This window comes from Echinops telfairi, unplaced genomic scaffold (genome assembly GCF_000313985.2).
Source record: "Echinops telfairi isolate 266 unplaced genomic scaffold, ASM31398v2 ScPeMD7_5592;HRSCAF=6446, whole genome shotgun sequence".
In the NCBI taxonomy this organism is placed as follows: domain Eukaryota; kingdom Metazoa; phylum Chordata; class Mammalia; order Afrosoricida; family Tenrecidae; genus Echinops; species Echinops telfairi.
This window is the reverse complement of record NW_022109491.1, coordinates 50,241,856-50,249,256: the sequence shown is the minus strand read 5'-3', so window position 1 is coordinate 50,249,256 and position 7,401 is coordinate 50,241,856. Positions and strand designations below refer to the sequence as shown.

The window sequence follows — 7,401 nt, the reverse complement described above, 5'->3', positions numbered from 1 at the left end:
ACTTCTGGGGTCTTAATTTGACTACTCTTGGTGATACAAAACACAAATAAATCCCCAGTTTTGCAGCAATTTCTCGGTGAGCTATGACTGCTATGGCCAGGCCTACATGCTTGCGTTTTTCCAGTAGAGCAAGTCCATGTTACTGTCTCAATGCATTTCCAGTCTGTGACAACCTTGCTCCACTCCAGTCCTCCTAAGGACAAGGAGGAGACTGACAAAGAAGAAAGAAGGGAGCACTACCAACTCCAGGACAAGGTGCTGCGATCTTTCCACTCACCTCACTTGTTCCTGGATCTTACATGTTTTTACCTATCCCATTTCATTATCTTGCTTTTCACTCCATGTTCTAAATTGATTTAACTATGATGAAGGCATCTAACTATGATCTGTGAGCCTTTCTTCCCTGTCATATCGCCATGATCCCTTAAATAGCTTGCCAAGGGTGTACCTGTAGGGAACCCGTTGTTTCAAGAAAATTACCCACACAAGACAGCTATACCGTAAACCTACCTGAGAATCAAATGTTTTGCCACATTTCTCTTGGTGGTGTGTTTTGGGTTGTTTGCCCAGAAACCAATGAATCTTTCTTAGTTAGACCTTGTGCTTCAGGCTGTTCCACCTCTTTATTCACTCTATTTCCAGCCAAGTCCGTTCTTGCTCCTAAACTTGACTCTTTTGTCAGGCTGTGCTCTGGGATGTTTTTGTCCTCTCAATCTGCTCTCCAGGGTAGACATAGCTTTGGCCCTTTATGAGGTAAGCCCAGTACCTGTGATGCTGCATAAGCAGAGGAGTAACCTTAAACCAGGGTGCCTCAGACTGTAGAAATTTAGACTTACAGAGAATGACTGCATCTGCCACCCATACAGAAGCCCTCAGCTTGGTTCCACCCCCAATAACTTGACAAATTTCTGGGCTTTGGATTGACACAGCTGAAATGAAAGCATATACATGCTTATTTTTTATCATACTAAAATGGAATAAGAAAAAACGTCAAGCATGAATTACATATAAGGATAAGTCACAACGTATTGCTATTTGAGTTCCATTTTGTACATGCATGGGTTTATTAAAAAGAAAATGTGTCCAAATCTGTCTTTCTGATTGGTGGATGGTTGAAAACAATTTTCCTCAGCCATGTAATTTCCTAGTCTTATTAGAGTGCCTTCAAAAAATGGTCATTTGTGTAGCATGACAAAAATTATCTTGAGGTCGGAAAATTCTTAACAAAACTCAAGTGGACATCTTCGTAAATTATTGAAGCTTTGCAAAAAGTTTACATGAATACAGCTCCACAAGAAAAACAACAGGTTTTAAATGTAAAATCAAGTATTTGAAGGAAGATCAGGAAGAATTCAAAGATGACCCAAAAGGGGGGAAGACTATGTCACCCTGAATAAATGAAGAAACTGTGTCTGAACCGCAGAAACTAGTGAAAGAGGACAGGATTATTACCCATGATTCTACAGTTACTGAAAATGGGAGCTCACACGCTTATCATTTTCAATTTAAAGTGAACATCTGGGCCTTAGCAAGCTTTTGGCTTGATGTGTACCAAAACAACTGTGTTAGGTCGGGTTGACTAGAGAAACAAATCGAGAGGCATATGTATGTGTGTGTGTGTATATATATATATATATATATATATATCCCACCTATTGCTTGTATTGCCTATTGTGCAACCCTTTCCTGTGACGTGTGCCTTTACCTGTAATTAGGAGGCATGTACACCTCCAAAGATATATAACCCTTGGTTAGCAATAAATCTTTCTCTCTGCGTCACTCTCCCCTGCCCTCTCGACCCGTGCTGTGCTGGGACCTGACTGTTGAGATCATGGCCGTCCAGGAGCGTAACCTGCTTGTACCACTGTGGTAGTTCCATAATCTGTTGATTTGAGACTTATGTGTGAAAGTGTGGAATTTGGCTTGTCAATCAAGTCACAGCTTGATGACCTCATTTGGAGACTCTAAGGAGATAAATAGCTCATTGGAGGCGGGACACAGGCTCACTCCCTGGAAGACCTCTTTGAGGAGAAGCCACATGGACCTACCCTAATGCAGCCAGAGCCCTGGGAGCTGCAGGAGCCATGAGATGCTTATACTGTCACTGGGTTCAAAATACTTCCCACCCACTGGTCTGTGATCTTCCTGCATCTGGCATCATTTCATGTGTTTCATGAGTCTGAAGAGGACTTTATAGATTGGTATTGAATATATGGGCTAATATCAAACTTAATAATTTGATCTGGACTAGGCTGGGATGTTTTCTCAATATTCAATTGCTCTTGCATATAAAGCTCTTTCCTATATACATATGAGTGTCTATGAATTTGATTCTTTAGTCTACCCAGACTAACACAACCACTAACACATCTAGTTAGAATTTTGATCATAATTGTAATAAAATTATAGAATAAATTAAAGACTAATGATGTGCTACTCATTTAGTATTTTGGCATTTAAAGAACTCTAATGTGAGAAAATGAAAATAAAATGTGTTAAGTCCTCATTTATTCCATTGACTTCAAGTTTTCTTTGGAATATTTTCCAAGTTATGTATGATAGTAAAATATGAAATATAATTACAATAGAATCGGGATATTACAGATAATATATTTCACCAATTGAATTGTAATATTTTGAACCTCTTGTTTTAGGAAGTATATTAGAATGACCCCAGCTTCTTTCCTTGGGATCCTCAACAGAGTTCACACTATGGACACCAACCTCAGAGGCAACTTCCAACAAAGGACTAAGCTAGACAGGTCATTAAACCAGCCTATGTTGATAAGATGAGGGAATCCTCCAATACCTGACGTAGGCATTATAAAGACTGCATATTGCACTGTAAAAATAATAATAATAATAAAGAATTTTACTAAAAAAAAAAGCCCAGCCTAGTCCAACTCAAAAGTCCCTAAGTCCGGTCCTAGCCCATAAGTCCCACTACAGAATCACACTGCCAGATACAATAATGCAGGAAGATCACAGGTTGGTGGGTACAGTCTTGTGAATCCAAGGTCAGTGTAAACATGGCAGGCCACCAGCAAACCTCAGGGTCCGTGGCAGAGAGAGAGGGAATTTCCAGGGCCCTCCTTATAAGGTCGTGTCCACAAGGAGGCACCATCAGACTGCGACCTGATTGACAGGTTTGTTTCCACTTTTACGCTTTCTTAAATCTTCAAGTTGACATATAATTATCTAACTAGAACAGGCTGATCACCCCTTGTCAACTTGACAACTGTACACAACTCTATATGCATACACAATCGTAAAACAAAGACAATAGTAAAATCTTATTTGTGCCTAACATGATACAGCTAACATGTGTACAACTGAAAATCATAAGCCCCATTTAAATCTTACATTCTGTAAGTGAACAAACCAAAATATTCTGTTTAACAATTGTTGCTATGTGAATACCTACACCTTAAGCCTGTAATCCTATCAACATCTTCCACCATGCAAGAAAGTTGGATGAAAGCCAGCAACTTCGTGCCTCTATCTCTCCCCATTTGGAGTATCTAATTTCCAAACTGCACATTTATATCAACCCAGTGCTCTGAGGAGACAATCATGTTCTTTGATGTGAAGAATATTTATTCCAGTTGGAACCTTGTAAGTCTACGTCTTTCAGCAAAGTCAAATCAGGGAAAGCTATTCTTAAAGTAAGCAGCAATGTGCACTAATTCACAGGCTCAAAAATATACCAAGCAAATATTCCAGCCCACTTCCGATCAAGTCTGTAAGTCCAATACTAGTCCACACTGATACTAGTTCATAAATTCCTCTTCAGACTCATGCAGTCACATGCAATGATTCATAATGCAGGAAGATCACAGTGCAATGGGTGCAAAGCCTTTTAGATCCAGTGGCTGTGGATGCATTTCCAGGGCTCTGACTGCCATTAGCATGGCCCAAAGTGTCTCATCAACAGGAAGATAAAGCAGAGAGAGAAGGAGGCCGGCTTCCAGAGACCAATTTATCTCGGTCACCCTTCAATCAAGCTGTAACCTGATTGACAGGCTAAGCTCTGCCCACATGTTCCTACAGAAGCCATGTTGGCACAAAAAAAACCTATCACATCGCTTTACCAAGCATGATGTCCTTCTCTGAGGAAATAGTCTTTCCTAACAAAATGTCCAGTGTACAAGGAGGTACCCCCCAGTTGTACGGATTTTTGATCTTTGTTACTTTGTGTTGAAAAGCATACTGAAGGCTACAGCCCTTCATCTTCATTAGCAAGTACGTTGAGTCCTCCTAACCTCCAGCAGGCAAGGTTGTGTCATCTGCATATCGCAGGTTGTTAATAAGCCTTCCTCCAATCCTGATACCACATTCTTCTTCATGCAGTTCATCTTCTCTGATTTGCTCAGCATGCAGATTGAATAAATATGGTGATAGAATACAACACTGACACATACCATTCCTGATTTTAACCTATGTAGTATTCTCTTGTTCTGTTCACACAATAACTCTTGATACATCTATAAAGTCCACATAAACACAATGAGGTGTTCTGGAATTCCTATTCTTCCCAAGGCTATCCGTAGTTTGTTCAGATCCACACAATCCAATGCTTTGGCATAGTCAATGAAACACAAGTAAGCATCTTTCTGGTATTCTCTGCTTTGAGCCAAAATCCATCTTACATCATCAATGATATCCCTTGTTCCATGTCCTCTTCTGAATCCAGCCTGAATCTCTGGCATTTCCCTATCAATATACTGCTGCAATGCTTATTGGATTGTTTTCAGAAAAATATTTGTTTGTATGTGATATCAATTGTTATTGTTCTGTAGTTTAAGCGTTCTGTTGAGTCACATTTCTTTGGAAAGGATATTGTGGTAGTTACATAATTTCACGTCAACTTGATAAATAAGTGTAGGGATGAAGTCTAGCCTGTCAATCAGGTTGCAGCCTGATGATCCCTCCTTGTGCGCATGGCCTTCTCATGAGGATTCTGGGAACTTCCTCTCTTCCTCACTGGAGGTGGAATGCATGCTTTCTCTGCTTCACATTCCTGTTGACAAGCCACATGGAGCCATGCTGATGATAGCAGCCAGAGCCCTGGAGTTAGTGGAGCCACATGGAGACCTTTGCCAGTACTGAGATGCTTCCACCACTGGATCCATAAGACTTTCCACCCACAGGCCTGTGATCTTCCTGCATTTGGCAAAAGAGGAATTTATGGACTAGTATTGGACATATGGGCTAATATAAGACTGAGGGACTTGATCTGGACTGGACTGGGCGTTTTCTCAATATGCAATTTCTCTTAAATATAAAGATCTGTCTTATATGCATATGAGGGTCTCTGGATTTGTTTCTTTCATCAACCCAGCCTAACACAGATATAAATATGTATCTCTTTTAGTCAGTTGGCCAGCTAATTGCCTTCCAAATGTCCTGGCATAGACAAGTAAGTACTTCCAGTGTTCCATCAACTTGAGGAAATATTTCTGAGGGTATTCCATCATTTTCTAGAGCCTTTCCTTTTTCCCTTATGTAAATTTTCATTATTCCTTTATTTAGAAATGTAAAACTTAGTTACATCAAATAAAATCTTCAAAAATTTTAGGAGAGTGGATATCAAAACCATAATAGAAAAATAAGTTAATATTATATAGGCTATGGCAGAGCCCAGAGAATATATTTGTATAATTGAGGGTGGGGGAAGAAATGTAGGTCTTTCATAACTTACCTTTTAATACAAAATAACCTATTGAGTTTTCAATTTTTGGTTCTTGATGTTGAAGTCCATAGGACAAGTTAGTTGAGCTGAAATCCAGGAGGGATTATTTGGCTTCTGCATCATTTACTCCATGTCTAATAGGTGTAGCCGCAGCAACCGCAACCACCTGCTAGGCAGCTTCTTTCTGGCCTTAATGAGCTTCTAGGACTGGCACAGCTTCATCCACATTGGAGCACAGGGACTCCAGCATTTTCAGCAGCTCCAAAATGTCTTATTGCTGATATTTCATATACATTTATTCCTGTTGGATGATTAAAATGGATGATGGTAGAGATAGTAAAAGGGCACTTACTCAGCACCACCCTGCTCACGCTCAGAGGCTGACTAATTCTCAGCTGATGAACCGGTTGCTTTTGTCTATTTGCCATCTTGTGGTCTAGGTTTATCTGGGTGTCTGCATCAATAATTGAAGTTGTGCAGTACCAACATTGAGAGGGTCTCACCTTGATTTTCATTATGCTCTTCATGACTGTCCTCTCTCCCATGATGTTGGTGAGGAGGGCCCCTGCGAAATCATATTCTACAACCCCGATACATATTCTGTCTCACTGGTCTGCTTGTTCTCCTTCACCCTGGTTGTCAGCACCCTCCATCAATTCTTCCTGAAGGGGAAGAAGGTTGGAATGCTGTGGTCGATGCCCACAGGGTCTCTGCATACAGTAAGCTGGGAACTGTCACCTGCGGTTGGACCTGTGCTGTTGGGCCTGGCTTTCTGGAGCACTCTCTGATCTCTGTCTTTTCCCCACTGTTGCTATTATGGTGACTCTGCTGGTAAATGAGTGGAGGAGCCCTACAATGTGGATAACATGTATAATAGTTACAGTCTGCTGCATATTTACTGTCATGCACTGGAACTCCACCAAGACTTGTAACATTTGCTGCCTTCACACTTTTCTCCTTCAACATCAAATTCTACAGTCTCTCCATTTCCTACACTGTGAAGGTACTTCCTGGGGATATTCTTCATTAGGACAGTCTGGTGTGCAAACACATCTCCTTTGGTGTCATTCCTATTGATGAAACCACATCCATTTCTTACATTGAACTGTTTTACTGTTCCCCAAACCTTTGTTGTGATGGCCTGCTTGTCCCCAGCAGCAGGTGCCACCAGTGTGCAGCTGCCTGAACTGCACTTGCTGGCTGCTGTCCTTGTGCCTGCCTGGGATAGAACAGGAGCTTCTGTCCTGCCTGCTTAGGGAATGAACAAAGGGCCTTGGCAAACAAATTATAACAAAGGGCTCTGTGAGAACTGAGTAGGCAAAAAACACCTTAACCTTGATACAAGCCCTAGTCAAATCCTGACATGGGGCTGTGCTAGAAGATAATTTTAAGACATGCTGGCCCAGAGCTGCAGTCTAGATACATTAGAAAGAAACAATGTATGAGACCCACAAACGAATGGAACAACTAATGACAAAGTCGCCTGACCATCTGCAGAGTGGCAATACCCTGTCCTTTGAAAGTACTGTTTGAAAGCTAGAAATATAGACAAAGTCCCTTCTCACCTCTCAAGGGGAATTCACTTCGCTTCCAGCGAGAAGTATGTCTTATTTATGCTTAAGATGTACTTCTCAACTCACAAGAGGGACCTGCTTCATTTCTTTTGCAGTGACTCTATGCTTTAATAAAACTGACTTAACTCTTTGCTG

The 7,401-nt window shown here is 41.0% G+C and overlaps 1 pseudogene; it reads right to left on the bottom strand.

Annotated features, from left to right (window-relative positions):
- Positions 1-6,040: 6,040 nt before the first annotated feature.
- LOC101637927 overlaps positions 6,041-7,401 on the bottom strand; it is a 3,027-nt pseudogene continuing 1,666 nt past the window's right edge.